We start from the raw sequence: 24662 nt of genomic DNA, 5'->3' as shown, positions 1-24662 counted from the left end.
AAAATTAAAAAATTAGCAGCATTCCAAGGAAAAGGAAACTATGATACATAACGAGGAGAAAAATCAACTGAAGCAGGAACTTACCTGGTGGTCCAATGGTAAAGAATACACCTTGCAATGCAGGGGACACGGTTTTGATCCCTGGTCAGGGAATTACAATCCCACATGTCATGGGGCAACTAAGCCCACGTGCCACAACTACTGAGCAGGCACGCCTCAACTACAGCCCACGTGCCACAAACTACAGAGCCCACGCGCCCTGGAGACTGCGTGCCACAACTAGAGAAGCCTGTGCACCACAACGAAGAGCCCGCACACCTCAATGAAAGATCCCGCATATCTCAATGAAGATCCCTGGTGCCTCAACTAAGACCTGATGCAGCCAAAAATAAATAAAATAAATAATGAATAAATCTTTTTAAAAAAATCAACTGAGGCAAACCCACAAATGACACAGATGATAGAATACTCAAAGACACTAAGTTATTATAACTGGACAAAATTCAATATATAATATGCAATTCAAATAATATATCATTCAATATATAATTGATAATTGAATGTATTTCATATGTTCAAAAAACTAGAAGACTGAGAATGTTAAGTACAGAATCTTTTTAAAAGACCCAACTCAAACATCTAGAAGTGACAACTTTTTAAAAGACCCAACTCAAACATCTAGAAGTGACAACTACAATCTGAGATGAGAAATAACACTGAATAGATTAATGACAGATTAGACTTTAAAGAAAACATTAGTAACTTGAAGACATAGCAATAGAAACTATCCAAATTAGATCAGTGACCTGTGCAACAGTTTCAAGTGTATTCTGATTTCTAATATATGCATAATTGGAGTCCACAAAAGAAAAGAGAAAGTGAGAAGACAGAAAAATTATTTAAAGAAATAGTGGAGGGGGGGGGAACAAAAAAAAAAAAACAAAGACATAGTGGGGGAAATTTTCCAAACTTAATGAAAATTATAAATCTACAGGTCCAAGAAAACTCAGTAAACCCCAAGCACACAAAACAAGAAAACTACACCAAGGCACATCAAAATCAAATTACTTAAAAGGAGTGATAAAGAGAAAATATTAAAGAAGCAGCTAAAGAAAGAAGACATCATATAGAGAAGAAAAAAACAAATTCCTCATCTGAAGCAGTGAAGCCAGAGAAAAGTGGAGAAACACCTTTAAAGAACTGAAAGAAAATAAGTGTCAACCTAGAATTCTTTCCCTGACAAAAACATCTTTCAGAAATAAAGACTTCTTCAGATGTACAAAAGCTGAAAGAATTCATCACCAGCAGACTCTAAAAGAAATTTTAAACGAAGTCCTTCAGGTAAGAGGAAAACAATACCAGATGGAAATCAATCCACACAAAGGAATGGGTAACTATAAAAGATTTTTCCCTACTATTAAGTCTTTCTAAAAGATAACTGTTTGAAGCAAAAGTAACAGTAATATATTGTTAGGTTTATAACATATATAGAACTAAAATATGTGACAGTAATAACCCAAAGGTGTGTAAGAAGAGAACAGAAGTATACTACTTTAAGACTCCTATAGTACACATGAAGTAGTGTACCACTTGAAAGCAGACTGTGATAAGGTAAAGATGCATACTATACACCTTAAAGCAATCACCACAGTAACAAAGTTATAGCTAATAAGGCAACAAAAGAGATAAAATGGAAACAAGAAATAATCAACCCAAAACATGAGGTAAAAAGAGAAACGGGAAACAAAGCAAACAAAAAAATAGCAAGGTGGTAGAATTTTACTCAACCATATTTTTAAAATTACATTAAGTTTAAATATCTACCCCAATCAAAAAAACAAACAAAAAAAAGCTGTAGGACCTAAATATAAGACATGACACCACAAAGCTCCCAGAAAAGAACATAGGCAAAACATTCTCTGACATAAATTGTACCAATGTTTTCTTAGGTCAGTCTCGAAGGCAATAAAAATAAAAGCAAAAATAAACAAGTGGGACCCAATCAAACTTATAAGCTTTTGAAAAGCAAAGGAAATCATAAAATGAAAAGACAACCTACAGACTGGGAGAAAATATGTGCAAATGACGCAACCAACAAGGCCTTAATTTCCAAAGTATATAAGCAGCTCATACAACTCAATAACAACAACAAAAATAACCCAATCAAAATATAGGTGGAAGACCTAAACAGACATTTCTTCAAAGAAAACATACAGATGGTCGATAGGCACATGAAAAGATGCTCAACATCGCTAATTATTAGAAAAATGCAAATCAAAACTACAATGAGGTATCACCTCACACCGGTCAGAATGGCCATCATTTAGAAGTCAACAAATAACAAATACTGGAGAGGGTGTGGAAAAAAGGGAACCCTCATACACTGTTGGTGGGAATGTAAACTGGTGCAACCAGTATGGAAAACAGTATGGAGGTTCCTTAGAAAAACTAAATCTAGGACTTCCCTGGTGGCACAGTGGTTAAGAATCCGCCTGCCAATGCAGGGACATGGGTTCGAGCCCTAGTCCGGGAAGATCCCACATGCCACGGATCAACTGATCCCATGCGCCACAAGTACTGAGCCTGCGCTCTAGAGTCCGTGAGCCACACTACTGAGCCCACGTGCCACAACTACTGAAGCCCACGCACCTAGAGCCCGTGCTCTGCAACAAAAACAAGCCACCGCAGTGAGAAGCCTGCGCACTGCAACGAAGAGTAGCCCCCACTCGCTGCAACAACAGAAAGCCTGGGTGCAGCAACAAAGACCCAATGCAGCCAAAAATAAATAAATAAATTTATATTAAAAAAACCCAACAACACGAAAAATAGGGAATTCCCTGATGGTCCAGTGGTTGGGACTCCACGCTTTCAATGACAAGGGAACAGGTTCAATTCCCTGTCGGAGAGCTAGGATCATGCATGTCACACGGTGTGGCCAAAAAATAAATAAAGTGGTTCACATAAGTTAATAAATAAATAAATAAAGTCTGTCCTCCATCCTGAGGTTTAAAAAAAAACCAGAAAACTAAAAATAGAGTTGCCATATGATCCAGCAATCCCACTCCTGGGCATATATCCAGAGAAAACTGTAATTCAAAAAGATACATGCACCTCAATGTTCACAGCAGCACTATTTACAACAGCTAAGACAAGGAAGCAATGTAAATGTCCATTGACAGATGACTAGATAAAGAAAATGTTGCATATATATACACAATAGGATACTAGCCATAAAAAAATGAAATAATGCCATGTGCAGCAACATGGATGGACCTGGAGATTATCATACTAAATGAAGTAAGTCAGAAAGAGAAAGACAAACACCATATGATATCACTAATATGTGGAATCTAAAATATGATACAAATATGATACAAACAGAAACAGACTCACAGACATAGAAAACAAACTTGAGGTTACCGGAAAGGGGATGGGGGCAGAATAACTTAGAAGTTTGGGATTAGCAGATATAAACTACTATATATAAAATAGGTAAACAACAAGGTCCTACTGTATAGCACAGGGAACTATATTCAATATCCCATAATAAACCATAATTGAAAAGATGAAAAAGAAAAAATATATATATTTATATATATATAAAACAATCATTTTGCTATACATCAGAAACCGACACAACACTATAAATCAACTATACTCTAATAAAAAAAATTTTTTATTAAGTTGGCATGGTTACATTAACATTAGACAAAGTATACTTCAGATCAAAGAATATTACCAGGTTTAAGGAAGCCCATTTCTTAATGATAAACAGGTCAATTTATCAAGAAGACATAATAATCATAAATGCTTATGTACATCTAATAACAGAGCTTCAAAATACATTAAGCAAAAACTTGTAGAACTGCAAGGAGGAAGTGACAAAACCACAATTATAGCTGGAGATTTCAGTAATATTTCAATAACTGATAGAACAAGTGGACAAGATGTCTGTTAAGGATAGAAAAGACTTGACCAACATTATCATCCAACTTGACCTAACTGACATTCATAAAACAGTCCACCCAACAACCACAGAATACACATTCTTTTCAAGTGCACATGGAACATTTACCAAAATAGATCATGTTCTGGGCCATAAAACAAGTCTCAATAAATTGAAATTGAAAAAGAATCAAGTCTTACAAAGTATGTTCACTGGCCACAATGAAATTAAATTAGCAATAAATACAGAAAGATACCTGGAAAATCCCCAAATATCTGCAAATAAATGAACACACTTCTATATAACCCAAGGGTCAAAGAAGAAATCAAAGGAGAAATTAGAAATTATTTTGAACTGACTCAAAATGAAAATACAACATTATTAAAATTTGTGAGGACTTTCCCTGGTGCACAGTGTTTAAGAATCCACCTGCCAATGGAGGGGACATGGGCTCGAACCCCGGTCCGGGAAGAGCCCACATGCCAAGGAGCAACTAAGCCCATGCGCCACAACTACTGAGCCTGTGCTCTAGAACCCACAAGCCACAACTACTGAGCCCGCACACCAGAACTACTGAAGCCCATGCTCCTGGAGTCTGTGCTCCACAACAAGAGAAGCCACAGCAATGAGAAGCCTGCGCACCACAATGAAGAGTAGCCCCCTCTCGCCACAACTAGAGAAAGCCCCTGCACAGCAACGAAAACCCAACACAGCCAAAAAAAATTTTCTTTAATTACAAATAAAATTTGTGGGCTTCCCTGGTGGCGCAATGGTTGAGAGTCCACCTGCCGATGCAGGGGACGCGGGTTCATGCCCCATTCCGGGAAGATCCCACATGCCGCAGAGTGGCTAGGCCCGTGAGCCATGGCCGCTGAGCCTGTGCGTCCGGAGCCTGTGCTCCGCAACGGGAGAGGCCACAACAGTGAGAGGCCCGCGTACCACCCCAGAAAAAAATTAAAATAAAATAAAATAAAATTTGTGAGAATGGAATCAAAACAGTTCACTAAAAACATCAACTAAACACAAAAGGCGGCAATAATGGAGGAACAAAAAGGGTTTAAGTCATTCAGAAAACAAATAGCAAAATGGCAAAAATAAGTCCTTCCTCATTAGTAATTACTTTGAAGGCAAAGTTTCACAGAAAGGATTAAAAAGACATGATCCGGGACTTCCCTGGTGGTGCAGTGGTTGAGAATCTGCCTGCCAATGCAGGGGACGCGGGTTTGAGCCCTGGTCCAGGAAGATCCCACATGCCGCGGAGCAGCTGAGCCCGTGGGCCACAGCTACTGAGCCTGTGCTCTGGAGCCCACGATCCACAACTACTGAAGCCTGTGTGCCTGGAGCCCGTACTCTGCACCAGGAGAGGCCACCACAGTGAGAAGCCTGCACACAGCAACAAAGACCCAGCACAGCCCAAAATAATAAATAAATACATTTATTAAAACTAATATTGATAATGATATAGAGGTCTTGAACAAGTATAAACTAACTAAACCTAGGAGACACATATAGACCACTCCACCCAACAACAGAATATACATTCTTCTCAAGTGCACATGGAACATTACCCAGGATAGACCATATGTTCAACCATAAAGTAAGTCTTAATAAATGTTTAGGGACTTCCCTGGTGGCGCAGTGGTTAAGAATCCACCTGCCAATGCAGGGGACATGGGTTCGAGCCCTGGTCTGGGAAGATCCCACATGCTGTGGAGCAACTAAGCCCATGTGCCACAACTACTGAGCCTGCACTCTAGAGCCCACAAGCCACAACTACTGAGCCCGCGTGCCACAACTACTGAAGCCTGCGCACCTAGAGCCCGTGCTGCACAAGAGAAGCCACCGTAATGAGAAGTCTGCGCGCTGCAACGAAGAGTAGCCCCTGCTCTCTGCAACTAGAGAAAGCCCACGCGCAGCAACGAAGACCCAATGCAGCCAAAAATAAATAAATAAATTTATTAATGTTTAAAAAATTGAAATCATACAAAGTATCTTCTTCTATCATAATGGAATAAAGCCAGAAGTCAATAAGATAAGGAAAACTACAAAATTCACAAATATGTGGAAGTTAATCAACACACTCTTTAACAACCAACAGGGTCAAGTAAGAAATCACAAGGAAAACCAGAAAATAGTTAAGAGACAAAAGAAAACAAAAACACAAAACACCAAAAACTTATGAGATACAGGGAAGGCCGTATGTACTCAGAGGAAAATTTACAGCTGTAAATGCCTTCATTAAAAAAGAAGAAACATCTCAAATCAATAACCTAACTTTATACCTGGAGGAACTAGAATGGCAAGAAAAAGATGAACAAACTAAGCCCAAGCCCAGCAGAAGGAAGGTAATAACAACAATTAGGGAAGAAATAAATAAAATAGAGAATAAATAAACACAGAATCAATGAAACCAAACGTTCATTCTTTGAAATGACCAACAAAATTGACAAACCTTAACTACAATGACTAGGAAACTGAGATAAGATGCAAGTAACTAGAATCAGATGAAAGCAGGGAAATTATTACTGATCACATAGAAATAAAAATCAAATCCAACAATATTTTAAAAGAATAATACAACCAAGTGGAGTCAATCCCAGGAATGCAGAGATGATTTAACATGCTAAAATCAGTCAACGTATTAGCTGACTTAAAAAAAAAAAAAAGGAAGAAGAAAAACTGTATGATCATCTCAATAGATATAGAAAAAGTATAAGACAAAATTCGACATGCTTTCCTGATAAAAACTCTCAGCAAACTACTTATAAAGGTAACTTCCTTAGTATGATAAAGTGCATCTACCAAAAACCTACAGGTAACATCATACTAAAAAGGTGAAAGACTGAATATTTTCCCCCTAAAATCAGGAAAAAAGAGATGTACAGTCTTACCACTTCTACTCAAAATTGTACTGGAGGTTCTATCCTAGCCAGTACCATCAGGCACCTCTCAGCATATACAAAAATTAATTCAAAATGCACTGTAGGCCTAAATGTAAAATCTAAGACTATAAAACTTCTAGGAGAAAACATAAGAGAAAGTCTTTGTGAGCTTTGGGTTAGTCAAAATTTCCTAGTTCCAAAACCTAAAGCACAATGGATAAAAGAAAAAACTTGATAAATTAGATTCCATCAAAATTTAAAACTTCTGCTCTTCAGAAGACACCAATAAGAGGAGGAAAAAACAAGCGACAACAGAAGAGACAAATTCTCAGCCTCATGGAGCCTACATCTTAGTGGAGGAGTAAGACAGTAACCAAACACACTGTGTCAGGTAGTGATAAGTGGTATATGGTATAGGTAAAACAAATAAGGTGAAGAGATAAAGAATGACAATGATAATATTGTAGGAAAACCTTGGAAGGTATCTATAAGGAAACAATATTTGTTCAGAGACCTCAGTAAAGTGAGGGGATGATAGATAAAATAAAACAATAAATCAACTTACTACTAGGTTGGCATTACAAGTCATGTTAATCTGTTTTGCACATTATGGTTTATATGGTTTTGCACATTATGGTATACGAGTGATGTAAAAACATTTAAAATATTTTACTCCCTTAGGAAGTTTAAATATTGTCTCTTCAACCTTGTTTGTATACTCAACTTGTCCCTTTTCATGGCTAACAGAGGAATATAAACAAAACAAAATTGTATTTTCACATTATGTTTCCATTAAAATGTTTTCTATCACTCTTTGGGAGGAAAAGCGGAGGAGATAAGCTACAGTCTGGGGGAAAATATTTGCAAATCACACGTCTGATAAAACAACATGTATCCAGAACATATACGAACTCTCAAAACACAAGACAAAGAATCCAATTGTTAAAATATGGGCAAAGTGTTTGAGTAGACACTTCATCAAAAAAGATATATAGATGGCAAATAAACACATGAAATGATACTCAACATCATTTATCAGCAGGGAAATGCAAATTACAACCATAATGAGATTCTACTACATGCCTATTAGAATATTTAAAATTAAAAAGTCTGACCGAAGAACTAAGATCTCGTGTGCTGTGAGGTGCAGCCAAAAAAAAAAAAAAAAAAGACTGACCATGCCAAATTTGATGAGGATAAAGAGCAACTAGAACTCCAATACACTGCTGGTGAGAATATAAAAATGGTACAAGCACTTTGGAAAACAATTTGCCATTTCGGTTTTGTTTTTTTTTAATGCGCTGCTGGTCTTGCAGGATCTCAGTTTCCTGACCAGGGATTCAACCAGACCCATGAAGTTAAAGCCCGGAATCCTAACCATTAGGCCACCAGGGAACTCCCACCATTTCTTTAAAAGTTAAACGTAACATCTACTCTATGTCCCAATCTTTCTACTCCCAAGTAATTGTCCAAGAGAAATGAAAGCATATATCCATATAAAGACTTGCACATGAATATTCAGAACAGCTTTGCGTGTCATAGTCAGAAACTGAAAACAACCCAAATGTCTATGAACAGGTGAATGGATACATGTTGTGTCATATCCATACAATGGAATATGATTATGCAATAAAAAGGAATGAACTATTGATATACAACAAGAATAAATCTCAAAATTATGCTGAGTGAAAGAAGACAAAAAAATGAGTGCACACTACATGATTTTGTTTACATAAAATTCTAGAAAATGTCAACTAAGCTACCGTGACAGAAAGCAGATCAGCGGTTGCCCAGAGTGGAGGCGTGAGGTGGGGAGGGGCCCAAGGAAACTTTGGGGTGTGATATGTTCATTACCTCAATTATGGTGACTGTTTCATGGTTATGTACATATGTCAAACTTATTGTACCTTCTAAATATATAGTTTGTTGTATGTATTTATACCTCAATAAAACTGTTTTTTAAAAGTCAGGCTTTTCTTTCCCTCTTTCCTTACAAATTAGAGATAGTAATTACACTAAAAAAAAGATTTCCCCCATATATTTTAACTTCTTTTTGTATTACTTTCTTCAAATTATTTGTAGGAAAAATTCAAAGCACTTTCTTGGATCATTCATGAACTAAACAGAATACATTTTATTTTAAAAATTCAAGTTACAGAGTCTCAGCAAAGATAACACAAGATTTTATTCTGCTAAAAATGTAAACATAAATGATTAAATAACCATATTATCACTAATATGAAATAAAATTTGCCATGAAGTCTATATAAGTTATGTGAAGGTACAGGGGTGAGATTTTCTTAAATCATCATCTTCAAAAACTTCCTTATTTGGTTTTCCTATGATCTTATCTAACACATGTTAGCATGACTATGACAGACTTTTGGACTCTATTCACAGAGTCAGTCTATCTAATGCTTATTTTTTACAGTGACAGTAAAATTATAGACATTATCATCTGGCAAAAAAAAAAAATGTTCCAATAAGTAGGTAAACATTTTATTTGTCACCTGTTTACAGTGTCAAGCTTAAGAGTAGTTTTTTCAGTAAGGTACAGCAGTGACTAATGCTGAATAAAAAGCTCAAATTTTAATTCCTTCCAAGCAATAGTGGTACAGTTTATATTGAAACAGTCCTTTGTTTCAATATAAAATATCCAGCCTGCAAAGTAGTTGTATCTGGAGAGTAACAACTGAAATGAACTCTCAGGCATTTAAAATATTTTAGTTTCACACTTTAAAAATATTTCATAGGCAAAACATACATAGTTCCCTTCACCACTAACATCATCTTCCCCCAAAGAAAGGGAAACCAGCTGCCCCAAAAGCTTCAGGTAACTTCTGAAAACAGGAAGCAAAGAGTAACTGAAACTGCAGAGTAAGCCTGGTGAGCAATCTGCAGCCTGGTTAGCAAGGCCGTTTTAATGTCTCTTTCAGGTCATGTCAGTAGCTCACTTAGAAAGAAGTAAGTAGCACTTAAACACAGTATGTAGCACAGGTCCATCAGGCAAAGTGTTTTACACACATGGCAGTTTGAACCAAATATTCATCTTTCAATGGGATTAGTGTGTCACTATAGATAATAGGGTAATGATAACAGTTAAGTAAATATGAACACTCAGTGTTTTACTAAACTTCACTGGAATTTATCTTGTGTTTGAAATACAAAACTAGGAATTTATAAGTTTTATAATCAACCACTGTCATTCTAAGAACAATGAACACTGCTCTGAGACTTGAGTGGAAAGGATAATTTTGAATGGCTTTTTTGAATTTTCTCACCAGCTGAAATTTATTTTATTTTCATAAATACAACTTTACTTGCATATGACACTAGTCATATTAAACTAGTTTACTTTATGGGAAGAGAAAAGTTAAAGCTGTATCGTCTATCTGTATGCCTGGTATCATTACGCATAGCCCCTGATACTCCTAATCCTTGACAGATGAGCAAGTAAAACCAAGAAAATACAGAGGTAAATTAGATGGTTATATCATCATGTTGCCATCAAGGGTCCCCTCTGTAACAAGACCACAAACCAATTTACTTACAAATACATTCCCTGGAAAACAAGGTAAGTCAGATCTAAATTTAGATTAATTTGTCTAACAATACTGCTGAAAACCTAAGTCACAGTATCTGTAGTTAATAGGGTCACCCCTAACTCAAAGAACAGCACTTTGAAATAAAATTTAGCTTTGAAAGTATTCTTGTAACCTTTGTTCCTTCTAATCATAAAATACATGAAGGAAAATAATCACATAAAATATTTTAAAATGGAGGAATATTAATTTTTCCCAAAAAGTAAGACTCCTAAAAGTGTGTTACATATAAATTGTGTTAAATGTTTCATTAACTCCTATCTTTTAGTTTATGAGGAACAGTTTTTTGTTCATTTTTCATTTCATTATTTTCATTCAGAGTTCTTTATATCATTTGCCCCAAGTTATACTATACATTTGTGTAAAAGACCAACATTCATAGTTTACACACCAAGTGATACAGATGGCTAACAAATTCCAACTAATAAAATCGCACTTACCTATCCACACATATCACTTGCTATCCTCTCACCCCATTTTGTTTTTCTTTTTTGCACATTTGCACTTCCAGACATAATGTATTTGACAGTTTGGTACTATCAAGTCCTTTTCTCTAAAATGTAAGTTTCATGAGGGTGAGACTTGTTTTGTTCGCTGCTGTATCCCCAGTTCCTTGAACTACAGACTTGATATATACAGGCAGAAATAAACTCCTAAATCTCTACACTTGGAGCGCTTTGCTTTCCAAAAGCTAAGTTCTGTATAAGCCTGAAAATGCAAGAATATTACACAAGTTCTTTTTAATGCTCTAAATGAATCTTCATGAAATCGTACTCTTGGTTCAGAAAACGAATAAGATTCTTAGCTTGATTAATGTAGTATTTTGCTAACATTTCGACACCAGGCCTTGGAACAAAAGGTTCCTTGTTCTCTGATAGAAAATAACAAAGCTGAGAAGAGATCTTGTCAAATAAGAAATGTAATACCTGTTGCCTGGACAATTTGTTTTTCCTCTTCAAGCAACAACATGCTCCAATCTCTAGTTTGAAACTGTAACTAGAAAATGTAAATTTATTGCATACGTTCCTAAAGTTCCAAAAATATACAAAAAAGACCCGAATTTTATGTTATCCTGAACACTTTACTGCTGCTACTCCTAGAATTCCATTACCTCTGCCATATCACACAGAATGCAATATTTGTTCTACATCTGCATGAAGGTTGCTTCCAACTGAATGTTTTGAGTAATACCAGACCTTCAACAATAACATGGTTGTTGACAAAAAGGAACAAAAGAGTATGTAAAGAAAACATTTTAAATGACTGGGCTTGAGAATATGTAGTACAGATCTCCAGTGGATGCCCGAAACTGTGGGTAGTACAGAATGCTATATAAACTGTATTTTTCCCTATACATACATACATACACGATAAAGTTTAATTTACAAATTAGGCACATAAGAAGCACATTAACAACAATAACTAATAATAAAACAATTCCAACAATATGCTGTAACAAAAGTTATATGAATGTGGTCTCTCTCTCTCTCTCGAAATATCTTATGCTACTGTACTCATCCTTCTTGTGATGATGTGAGATGATAAATTGTCTACGTAATGAGATGCAGTAAGGTGAATGGCACAGGCACTGTGATACAGTGTTAGGCTACTATTGACCTTCTGACGATATGTCACAGGAGGATCAGCAGCTTTGGGCGATCCTGGATTACTGAGCCATGAGGATGTCAGTGATTGTGGATCCCAGGCAGGATGGTGCACGATTTCATCACACTACTCAGAAGAGCACACAGTCTAAAACTTATGAATGGTTTATTTCTGGAATTTTCCATTTAATATTTTCAGACTATGGTTGACTGCAGGCAACTGAAACTGTGGAAAGTGAAACTGCAGATAAAGTGGGACCACAATATGACTTTTATTTCTTCAAAACATTGCTATAATTAACTAAGCTATAATTAATTAATTATAATTAAACTATAATTTCAAAAGCATAAAGGTAACAAAGCTGAAAAGTTTTTACATTCAGCTAATATATAACACTTTGCACCTTTAGTAATCATTCTTGAATATTCTTTTAAAAAGCAGATAAAAATTCTGCTTTATTTCAAAAAGAACTCATTCTCTTACCAATGAGCTCCTGGTTCACCATTCAATTTTGTTTTAGCTGTTATCTTTCCTCTTTCAAAATAATAAAGAGATAAAAACCAGAAAGGCAGAAATAATCACCATGGTATTTCTACTTTTTTATATATATACAATATTTATGGCATACTTCACTTATTTGGTAAAAATTCAGAGATACGCATAAGTTCAATGCCTTAGTAATGCTAACATAATAATGGCTAACATTTATTGAGTGCTCACTTGTTTTCATGTATTATTCTAAACTCTATACATATTTTATCTAATTAACTTCTCACAACAACCATATGAATTAGGTACAATTATCTTAATTGTACAAAGAAGAAAACGGCATAGAGAAGTTAAATAATTTGACCAGGATCACAGAATTATACTTGTAGTGAAGAGTGCAGATTCTGGAGCCATTCTGTCTGGGTTCAAAACCTGGCTCCGACACTAATTTAGCTCTATGTTTGAGCAAATTATACAATCACTTCAGTTTCTTCAACTCCAAAACGGTCAGAGTTGGAACAAGGATTTAATGCATTAATAAGCGCAAGGTGCTAAGAACAGCGGCTGACACAGTGCGTAATAAATTTTTATTTATTATACTAGAGCCCACAGTGTTTACTACTTGCGGCCTCTACACAATGTAGGGGCCTCTGCACAATGTAGTACATTATGTTTGGAGGAATGTTATAATAGGTTTCTACTTTCAGAGTCAAAATTTCAGAGTGTCAATTATGTGGCAAAGGCTATACAATTTCACACATTTTTTCATGTCAATGTAAGTATCCTAAATCTAATCTTAATCTACTATCTGTAGGTTTCTTTCCTTCCCAAAAGCTTAGTTCCACATAGGATTATCTCATCAAACCTACTGCAAAAGTCAATAATCCAAGGTTAAAAATATGGCATTTACTGATTTCAGATTTGTGAAAGATCCTGATGTTTCATCTTGGTCTTATTTACAGCATACCATGCTTAAATTCTTACAAATATATCTTTATTTTTACAATTTTCACACAGAATATTTCAGCTCTACACCTTTAGCATGATCAGATAACTCAGAATTTTCACAATTTAGTGCATAACAAAAGCCATCCAGTCTTTATGAATTTACAGAGTAATTTTATGACAAACACAATGGTAGAAAAAGAATGTGTAACACAAATGCTAATTGAACACCACATTAAAGGTACACTAAGCAGAAAAAATAAACAGCATTTATAAGCCTAAATATAAAAAAAAGCAAAACCATACAACTTTTAGAAGAAAACAGAGACGAAGAGCCCTATGACATCAAGGGAGGGAAGGTTTTCTTGGATAAAAGACAACACAAACCATAAAGGAAAAGATAGACAAATCTATGTTAAAATTTAAAGCTTCTTCCTGCCAAAAACATTTAGTCTGAATTTAAACATCTAAGGAAATGATCAGACAAATCCAAATTGAAGGACATTGTACAAAACAACTGACCTGGACTCTTCAAATATATCAATACTATGAAAACAAACAAAAGTCTGGGGACCTGTTGTCGATTAAAAGTAACTAAAGGGACATGGCAACTAAATGCAACTCATGATCCTGGACCAGGGGTGGGGTTGGAGATTAAGTATAAAGGTCATTACTGGGACAATTGAGAAATTTTTAATATGCACTGTATATTAGATAATAATATTGCATTCATATTAAATGTGATAATTATACTGTAGTTTTGTAGGACATCCTTGTTTAAGTATATCTTTTAAGAGATGAAGTGCCACGATGTCTGCAAATTACTTTTAAATGGTTTAGGAAAAAAATGTATATATGAAATAAAAAGTAAATATGGCAAAATGTTAACAGTTGGTGAATCCAGGTGAAAGATGTAAGTGTATTCATTGAACTATCACTGCACTTTTCTGTAGGACTGAAATTTTTCAAATAAAAAGTTGGAATAAAAATGTAAAACTTATGCACAACAAAAAGTAAAGAGCAACCACTGAGAAGATTTTTGCAACATCATAACTGAGAGAGGATTAGTATAGAGATAAAGAGAGCTGCAAACTAATGATGGAAAAGAAAATGAGCCAACAGAAAAAGAATGAAGCAATTTATAGAAAACAAAACCTTACAATAAATGGATGCAAATGGAATAAATCCTTACAATAAATGGAAAAACAAATTAAAATGAAATTTAATTTGATTTTAAAATTTAAGAGTCTGGCAATATCAATGTTTGTAAGGATATGGTAAAAAAGGAACTCTCACAACCTGCTGATGGGTGTTTTGTGTTTAGTATTTTGGAAAATAATTCAGCTTTATTTAATAAAGGTGAAGATCCTCATATCCTACCACCTAAGAATTCCCTAGGCTTAGAATTCTCACACATGTAAACAAGATGAAACATCCAAGAATGTTTATTACAGCACTGCTACTAATAGCAAAAAAGGCAGAAACCCCTAAATATTCATAAACAAACTGGCTTATTCATATAATGCAATATTATAGAGAAATTAAAATGAATGAACTAAAGATATATCTACCAACATGGATATGTAGCAAAAACAATGTTAAATAACATCACTAATTATTAGGGAAATGCAAATTAAAACCACAAAGAGATATCACCTCTCACCTGATAGGAAGGCTACTATCAAAAAAACAAGAAATAACAAGTGTTGGTGAGGATGTGGAGAGAAGGGAACCCTCATACCCTGTTGGTGGGAACGTAAATTGGTGCAGCCACTATGGAAGATAGTATGGACACTCCTCAAAAAATTAATATGATCCAGCTATCCCACTTCTGGGTATTTATCCAAAGAATATGAAAACACTAATCTGAAAAAAGATACATGCACCCCTATGTTCATCCCGGCATTATTTACAATAGCCAAGATTGGAAACAACCTAGTGCCCATCAGTGGATGAAAAGATGTGGGGTATATATACATACACACACAATAGAATACTACTCGGCCATAAAAAGATGAAATCTTGCCATTTGCAACTACATTGATGGACGTTAAGGATATCATGCTAAGTGAAATAAGTCAGATGAAGAAAGACAAATACCACATGATTTCACTCATGTGGAATATAAAAAACTAATAAACAAACAATAAATAAACAAACCAAACCAAACAAAAACATAGAACAGAGTAGTAGTGAGCCACAGGGGAAGTGGGAGGGGGAGGGCAAAATAGGTAAAGGGGAGCAACTGTATGGTGATGGACGGACACTACATTTTTGGTGGGGAGCAAAGGGTATACAGAAGTAGAAATAAAACACTGTACTTGTGAAACTTATATAATGTTATAAATCAATGTTACATCAATAAAATAAATTAAAAAAAGAAAGAATAGCCCCAACATTGGGACAGACTTGGAAACACAGGATGGGCAAGAAGTTAAACACTGCCCACCTCCCCCCAAAAAAATCTTCATTTGAGCTTCTTTCACCAGTGCTTTATCATAAAATCATATCTTCAAAAAAAATAAAAACAATGTTGAATAAAAAACCAAGTTGCAGAATCATGTGCATAATACATTAAACAAAAGTATATGCACTTTCAGGGATATATACATATTAGTAAAAGTATATAAACATAATGGGAATGATAATTACTCAATTCATGATAGGGAAAGAGAGGGTAATAGGATCAGCAAGGATTCATACAGGCCTCAACTGTATCTGTAATTTTATCCCTTTGAAAAATATAGTCAATTGAAAAGAGAGACTACACAATTAGAAAATGGGTAAAAAAAACCACAAAATAAATATGATGGTCTATAATTAAGATGATCATTACATTATTTCCTGTATTTTGAAATATTTCATATTTTTGAATAAATTTAAATTAAAACATTAAAGAAACCACATTAAACTGAACCAAGGAGCATTAAAAAACATATACTCCACTGGACATTGGAAACAGAAATACTAATACAGCGGTCACTCTGTATCCGTGGGGGTTGGTGCCAGGACACCCCCCCAATCACAGATAGCAAAATCCCCGGATGCTCAAGCTCCTTACATAAAATGGAGCACTACAGTCGCCCCTCTGTTTTTTTCCCCTGCTCTGCATCCGGATACGACGGGCCTACTGTACCCAACAAATTTACTGAGATGTATATTCTATATGTATATAAATATATATGTATATATATTTATATATACATACACACACACGTATTTTTAGCCATTAAACTTCAGGCACCAGATTTCAGTCTTCTCTTTCCAAGGAGATCCTGACACAGCAGGCTTTTTCATCTCACACTCCTGATAATGCTTCCCAACCAAAAGAAACACACAAAAGATAGGAACAAATAGTTCAACACTCTCCAAGGCAATTTAATCCTTTGGAGTATGTATTCCACCTAAAAGGGGGGCTATTTTGCTGTTCTGCTGGCAATTTTGCTATTTGGTGGGGGGTGGGGTGGGGGTGGGAGTTGCTGCTAAAGTTGTTTTCCACAGAAAGGAAAAGAAAAAACAGCCACTGCAAACCTTGGTAACCAATCATAGAACACAAATTTCAAATGGTAAGAAGTCATATAAGATTTACTGTGTGGCTTCCCTGGTGGTGCAGTGGTTAAGAATCCGCCTGCCAATGCAGGGGACATGGGTTCGAGCCCTGGTCCGGGAAGATCCCTCATGCCGCAGAGCAACTAAGCCCGTGAGCCGCAACTACTGAGCCTGCGCTCTAGAGCCCGCGAGCCACAACTACTGAGCCCATGCACCGCAACCACCGAAGCCCACGCACCTAGAGCCAGTGCTCCTCAAAAAAGAGAAGCTACTGCAATGAGAAGCCCACGAACCGCAACGAAGAGTAGCCCCCGCTTGCTGCAACTAGAGAAAGCCCAGTCGGCGCGGCAACAAAGACCCAACGCAACCAAAAATAAAATAACTAATTTTTTTTAATGCTTTAAAAAAATTATTTTAAAAAAAAGGATTTACTGTGTCAAATAACAAGGACCTTAGCACTGCATAACAATTTGCTATCAATTTCCTTAAAGCAAATAATTTTTCAGGTCTGAACCTAAAAAACGAAACAAACATCAGCTACTCATAAATACGAGCTGTCTTACTTCATTAATTCTGTTCTATCTGCAAGAAACCCATGTAGCATATCTTGGAAACAGTTTACTAGAATTTCTCTCTCCAGGTTTTTTTTATTAATCAATTTATTTATTTATTTATTTTTGGCTGTGTTGGGTCTTTGTTGCTGCATGCTGGCTTTCTCTAGTTCCGGCGAGGTGCATGGGCTTCTCACTGCGGAGGCTTCTCTTGTTGCAGAGCATGGGCTCTAGGCGTGCAGGCTTCAGTAGTTGTGGCTTGCAGGCTCTACAGTGCGGGCTCAGTAGTTGTGGCTCACGAGTTCTAGAGTGCAGGCTCAGCAGTTGTGGCGCACGGGCTTAGTTGCTCTGCGGCATGTGGGATCTTCCCGGACCAGGGATCAAACCCGTGTCCCCTGCACTGGCAGGCGGGTTCTTAACCACTGCGCCACCAGGGAAGTCCTCCCTCTCCAGTTTTATCTCATAGTATTGCTCTACCAAACCCTTTGCTTTAGTGAGAACAATCCATTCAGTAAACCCTCAATATGCCCACTTTTGCATCCTCTCCCTACTCTCAAGTGTCACCTCCTCTATGATGTTTTCCCTGATCCCGCCAACCTACAGTAATCTCTCCACTTTGAATGAAAAGAAAACAGTAATAACAGCTAACATTTATAGAGAATTTAATGTGTGCCTGTATTGCTTCAATGGAATTATCCCATTCACCTCACACAACTCTGTGAAATTTGAAATTTGTTCTATTTTCCCCGTTTTCATGGTGAGAGAAACTGAGTGAAGCTCTCTACGGTTGAGTTCTCTAAGGGTGCATGGATGCTAAGTGGCAAAGCCAGGTCTCAAACCCAGACTCCAAAACCCAGGTCCTTAAACATATGTGATGCTGCCTCCTGGCTCACGTGCCTTTGCATTGATGGCCTTTACTGCTCACATGTCATTTAACATATGCCTTGTGATATTTAACATTTTGTGTTCCGAGATGTCTAAGCAGCTCAAAATATTACATTCATTCAACAAAAATTTACTGAGAGCCTGTATGCCCGGCATTGTTGACTACTGGGCATAAAAGCATGTTACAGAGTTTCCGCAAATGAAAAGTAGATGAATTCTCTAGACACATGGACATCCCCAAAATGTGCGGAACTGCAAAATTTTAAATATGTACACAGCAATTATAACTACATAAAAATTATATGTACATAAGAACTGGAAAAGATATGATATTTATTTATCATAAACAACATGATAAAGTTGGTTTTTTTTTTTTTTTACTATTGAATTTAAGCTTTTTGGTAAGAGAGGTAAGCAATAAAAAGATGTACTTTTTTAGGGCTTCCCTGGTGGCACAGTGGTTGAGAGTCCGCCTGCCGATGTAGGGAACACGGGTTCGTGCCCCGGTCCGGGAAGATCCCACATGCCGCGGAGCGGCTAGGCCCGTGAGCCATGGCCGCTGGGCCTTGCGCGTCCGGAGCCTGTGCTCCGCAACAGGAGAGGCCACAGCAGTGAGAGGCCCGCGTACCGCAAAAAAAAAAAAAAAAAAAAATGTACTTTTTAAAAAAAACATGTTTTGTGTTCTTTCTTTCCCCCATTAAACAGTAGAAATAGCCTAGAGACAGATGAATGAACATTCCTCCTAACATTCTACTGTAATCTGGCTTTCTTTAGGAAGATACACCTGATATCACTAGTAAGGTTTGCAGATACCCTATGTAAATATCTATATAAATCTTCCTACAATTATAAACTTTTGGAAACTTGAGGCTGATTGTAAATTTGCAAACAATGCAATCAAATCTTAGAACGGAATGAACCCTTGCAAACAACTCCTTTGGCCCTCTCATTTTACAGATTAGCTAATCACTTAACTCTAAATATCTAAAGTCTAGGGACTTTCCTGGTGGCGCAGTGGTTAAGAATCCGACTGCCAATGCAGGGGACACGGGTTCGACCCCTGTTCCAGGAAGATCCCACCTTCCTTGGAGCAACTAGGTCTTCGTGCCACAACTACTGAGCCCCCGTGCTGCAACTACTGAAGCCCACGTGCCTAGAGCCCGTGCTCTGCAACAAGAGAAGCCACAAGGAAAAGCCCACGCACCGCAACGAAGACCCAACACCACCAAAAATAAATTTTTAAAATGTATTACAAATTAATTAAATAAAATTTAAAGTCTGGGTTGATGAGAGTAATGCAGCACCTATACCGAAATGTAGTGGCTTACACTGCAATAGAAATGCATTTCAAAAATAAAAAGTCTGTGTGTGCTAGCATCAGCCCAGCGTGTAGAGTTCTGCTTTTAATTACAAGCTGTGTCTTCTTGAACTTAACCTCTTCAGGCCTGGATGTCTTCATCTGGATAAATTCTAACCAGTGTTGAAAAGTGTCGAGGTAAATATCTTAAAAAACCTCAATAACATTACGTTTCCACGGTAAATAGCACTGTTTCACATTACAGTTACCAGAGTTTGCATCCGCTGCCTTAAGAGGCAAAATGAACAGTATATACGCATTACGAAACAAGTTCAATCAAGAAGAACCTGTCCGCACCCGAACACGCACAGACGCACACACACAACCCTATAATGGTTACTAATCACTGCAGAGCACTGCACTTAACAATGCATCCTCAAAATAACGGCCCAAAGCCGGGAAAACACTACGTCTGACATCCAACTCCACCTATGGCCTTTATTTTTATTTTTTTATTTTTCCTACTGCCTTTAAAAGCTAAGGCCTACCGAAGTAAAAGCCCCCAAACGTCATGCTTACAACTAATGGTTTAGGCCTCAGATTTGCATCTCACTCTCGGCTCTCGAGGGCTTCGGCGTAACCCAGGAAAAGGAAAGGAATAGACTGCCACCGGACAGTTGGCCCCTGACTTGGGAGCCATGGGGAAACAACTAGCACGTTTTTTTGCGGCGGCCTGCAATTCGGTGTGAGCTTTCCAGGAAGTGCTGCAAACGACGAAAACTGGCATGTGGGCTTTCAGTTGGCAATTTCTGGTGGTTCTTGCTACAACGCTGTCAACCTTGCATCCTAACACAGCGGCTAGCTAGTTCCTCGGGGTTGACCGGGAACGCGCAAGGGGTGGGGAGGTTCATTAACAGGGCGGAAAGGCAGGCTTCGGGTGCGGACGGGAGGAGGCCAGGTGTCGGCCGTAAAATATAAGCACAACTGAGTAAAGAGGCGTCCGTCCGAGGCGGCACGGGGGCTGCCACCAGCGTGAGGGAAAAGCGGGGCACCGGGCCGGAAAGCGGCGAGGCGAGGGGCCGCGTTCCGAGGGTAAGGCGGCTCCCAGCGAGCCCAAGGCCAGGAAACAATGGCGCGAGCGTGACGTGGGGCTGGGGGCGTCGCCGCGGCGCGGAGCAAGGGGCTGCTCCGAGGCGGGGGCTACCTGGCGCTGGAGGCGTGCGGGGTCCGCGAGCTCGCAGGCGGGCGCCCGGACGCGCGGGGCCTGAGGGGCGTAGCGGCCGGGTAGGGCAGTGGCGGGGGCAGGAGGGGGGCCCTGGCCCAGGTCGCGCGCTCCACCGCTCACCCCTCCCTCGCTCCTTCGCCCGCCCGCTCCTTCCCCTCCCGCCCGCGGGTCCCGCCGCACTCACCGGCCCCACCGCACGGCAGCAAACCCAGAGCGCAACTGCCGCAGCCGCCCGGGCGCGCGCCCTCCCAGCCCCCACCGCCCCGGCACCGCCCCCGGCTCGCGCCCGGCCAGGGACCAGCGCGCTGTTCCGTCCCCCAGCTCCGCCGCAGAACCCGGCCTCCGCGACGCTCCCTGGCCGCGCTGCGGGAGTGGAACCGCGAGGCGGGCCTGCGTCTCGGTCCCTTGCGTGGGTCTGGGGATCTTCAAACAACAAAACATTGCCCGCTGCTGAGCTATGGGGTGACGCACGTTGACAACCCTTCCATGTCCTTTAGGTGTCCATCCCTGGGCCTTCTGCAGGGCCCTGGACTACCTCACTTACACTCCTACGCTTTCTCTTAGGGGGTTTGGGGCAACCGTTTTCCCAGCCACAGAATCTTACAGTCGAACGGACCTCAAAAACCCTCTGGTCCATACTCCCATACCACGCCTGAATCCCAATGATGACTGAAAGTACCGGCTTTGGAGTTTGTCAGAAAGGGTTGGAACCCCAGTTCCACAACACGCTAACTGTGTCACTTTGGGTGATACACCTGACTTCATCATACCTAGTTCCCTCATCTTCAATATAGGGATGGATAACAACAGTACCTACCTCATGGGGTGGTGACAGGATGAAATAAGATAACAGAGGTAAGATCCTCGGCACAGTCCTGGCACATGGCACTCAAGAAATGTTCATTATTATATCAACTCCCACCCACCCACCACCAACTTGCACCTGAAAGAAGACTCCTCAGTGACAGAAAGCCACTATTTCCAGAGCAATGCATTCCTTAGTCTCGGCAGCTCTGACTAGCCAGAAGGTGTTTCTTAAGCGTCCACTCTCTAGCCCAAGTCCTATCCCTTGGTGCCTCAGAGAACAAACAGGTCTAATCTCTCTCCCACCTTCCACTTTTCAGATACTTGAAGACTTCTGCCCAAGGTCTTCTCTCTTCCAGACCAGTATCTCCCATTCCTTCCATTGTTTCTCCTTTGTCCTCGTTTTGAGGGTCTTTGTCCTCATTCTTTTCACGCACCTACTCGGTTTGATTGTGGTTACTTTAGAGTACATTGCCCAAGACTGAACCAAATGTTTGTGGTACCATCAGAGCAGAGCAGGACTGTAGCTTCCTCCTTGTACTGCCTTGCATTCAAGCAATAAAGTTCTTGGTACCTGCACTACTGACTCATTGAACTTACAGTCAGCTAAAACCTCCAAGACTTTTTAATACGTGCTCTGCTGGAGCATTTCTACCCTCTCGTGTTTTTGAGCCAACTTCAGGTCGGCTGAGGACAGGGCTTGGGGCTCTCACCTACTAGATTTTTCAAGGATATGTGGGGAGAAGAAATAGGAGTTGGAAGGTAGTCTGACACTACCTTTAAACCAAGGGCACATGGAAAAAGGCCAGAGTTTGTGTCTAAAGACCATGGCACTAAGCAAATAGAAAAAATATATATATGCAATGTGATCTCATCTGGGCAAAAACTGTGCATGCACGCACACACACACAAGACTAGAAAGAAATATGTAAATAAGTATGTTCATAGTGGTTTTCTTTCAGCGATAAGACTTGGGGTGGTTTCTTTTGTTCTTTATACTTTTTCATAAATTTCCCAGATTTTCTACATTGTTTATATTACTTTTTTTTTTTTCGAGGTACGTGGGCCTCTCACTGTTGTGGCCTCTCCTGTTGCGGAGCACAGGCTCTGGACGCGCAGGCTCAGTGGCCATGGCTCACAGGCCCAGCCGCTCTGCGGCATGTGGGATCTTCCCAGACCGGGGCACGAACCCGTGTCCCCTGCATCGGCAGGTGGACTCTAAACCACTGCGCCACCAGGGAAGCCCTGTTTATATTACTTTTATAATCAAGAACTTTGTTTCCAAAAGAAAGAAACCAGAAAAATTTTTTTTTAATCAGAGAGATGAAATAACTTGAAAAAAATGGGAAAAAATGTTAAGAGATAACAGACTAGGAGAAAACATTTGTAATATATAAAACAAAAGATTTGTATGTGGAACATATAAAGGACTCAACAAATCAATAAGAAAAAAATTCACTAGAAAAATGGGCAAATGTAAATAGGCAGTTCACAGAAAAAAATATATAAATTGCCAATAAGAATACAAAAAGATGCCCAACCTCAGTAGTAACCAGGGAAATGGAAATTAAAACAGAAACTGGCAACAATTTTCAAGCTTCATGATATCAAAAGAATGTAACTTGTTACAGCCATTTAGAGGCCAATTGGACAACATCTATTAAATCCGTGTCTCAGCAATGCCACTTCTAGTTATCTACCATAACTCCATGTTATGGAGGTATGTACAAGGATAATTACTATGATACTGCTAATAAAGAAAATTTGGAATCAGCCATAATGCCCAGCAATAGGGGAATGGCTAAATAAAATGTAGAATACTCATAAAATGGAATTCTGTAGAGAATTTTAAATAAATGATCTTGATCTATGTATGTTAATATAGATCTAGCTCAAAAGCATATTGTTTTTTTTATTTTTATTTTAATTTTTTTAACATCTTTATTGGGGTATAATTGCTTTACAATGGTGTGTTAGTTTCTGCTTTATAACAAAGTGAATCAGTTATACATATACATATGTTCCCATATCTCTTCCCTCTTGCGTCTCGCTCCCTCCCACCCTCCCTATCCCACCCCTCCAGGCGGTCACAAAGCACCCAGCTGATCTCCCTGTGCTATCAAAAGCATATTGTTGAATGAAAACAGCAAATTGCAGCATGAGATTGATTGACTGATTTGATATTTTTAAAAAACTCTCCCCCAAAATGAATAACTTTAGTTTAATCATGAAAAATCATCAGACAAGCCCAAATTGAGGGATATTCTACAAAACACCTGACCTGGACTCTTCAAAAGTGTTAAGGTCATGAAAGCCAAGAAAAGACTGAGAATTATTACAGACTGAAGGAGACTAAGGAGACAAGACAACTAAACACAACATGGGATCCTGGATTGGATCCTGGAAAAGAAAAGGGACATTAGTGGGAAAACTGGTGACGTTCTAATAAAGTCTGTAGTTTAGTTAATAGTATTGTTCCAATGTTAACTTCTTCGTTTCGATGACTGAACTGGAGTTATGTAAGCTGGTAGCACTAGGACAGGCTGAGTGAAAGGTACACTGAAACTTTCTGTACTATCTTTGTAACTCTTTTGTAAATCTTAAATTATTTCAAAATAAAAAGTTAATATAAAACACAGAAATACCATTATTTCTTATCCTCCCTGCTATAGACAATATTTGTGTCCCCTCTAATTTCATATGCTGAAACCTCATCCCCAATGTGATGGTATCTGAAGATGGGCCTTTGGGAGGTAATTAGGTCGTGAGGGCAGAGCTCTCATAAATGGAATTAGTGTCCTTATAAAAGAGATCCCAGAGAGCTGCCCACTCCATTCTGCCCTGTGAGGACACAGCAAGAAGACAGCTGTCTCTGAACCAGG

The 24662-nt window shown here is 38.6% G+C and overlaps 1 protein-coding gene across 5 annotated transcripts in view; it reads right to left on the bottom strand.

The window, feature by feature from the left end:
• The window catches only part of NT5C2 (5'-nucleotidase, cytosolic II), a 149901-nt gene that overhangs the window by 82327 nt on the left and 42912 nt on the right, over nucleotides 1-24662 (bottom strand). For 2 of the 5 annotated variants that reach the window (XM_067709515.1, XM_067709519.1), the window contains exon 1: nucleotides 21161-21259. The exons of 2 other annotated variants lie outside the window; for them this stretch is intronic. The gene's annotated coding sequence lies outside the window, so the exon portion shown is untranslated. Of the gene's footprint in view, nucleotides 1-11356; nucleotides 11427-21160; nucleotides 21260-24662 lie in introns of those variants that run through there. One more of the 5 variants, XM_067709517.1, reaches the window with a different exon arrangement.

This window comes from Pseudorca crassidens, chromosome 16 (genome assembly GCF_039906515.1).
Source record: "Pseudorca crassidens isolate mPseCra1 chromosome 16, mPseCra1.hap1, whole genome shotgun sequence".
NCBI lineage: Eukaryota > Metazoa > Chordata > Mammalia > Artiodactyla > Delphinidae > Pseudorca > Pseudorca crassidens.
The sequence above is the reverse complement of the archived record's forward strand: the minus strand, read 5'-3'. Positions and strand labels throughout refer to the sequence as shown.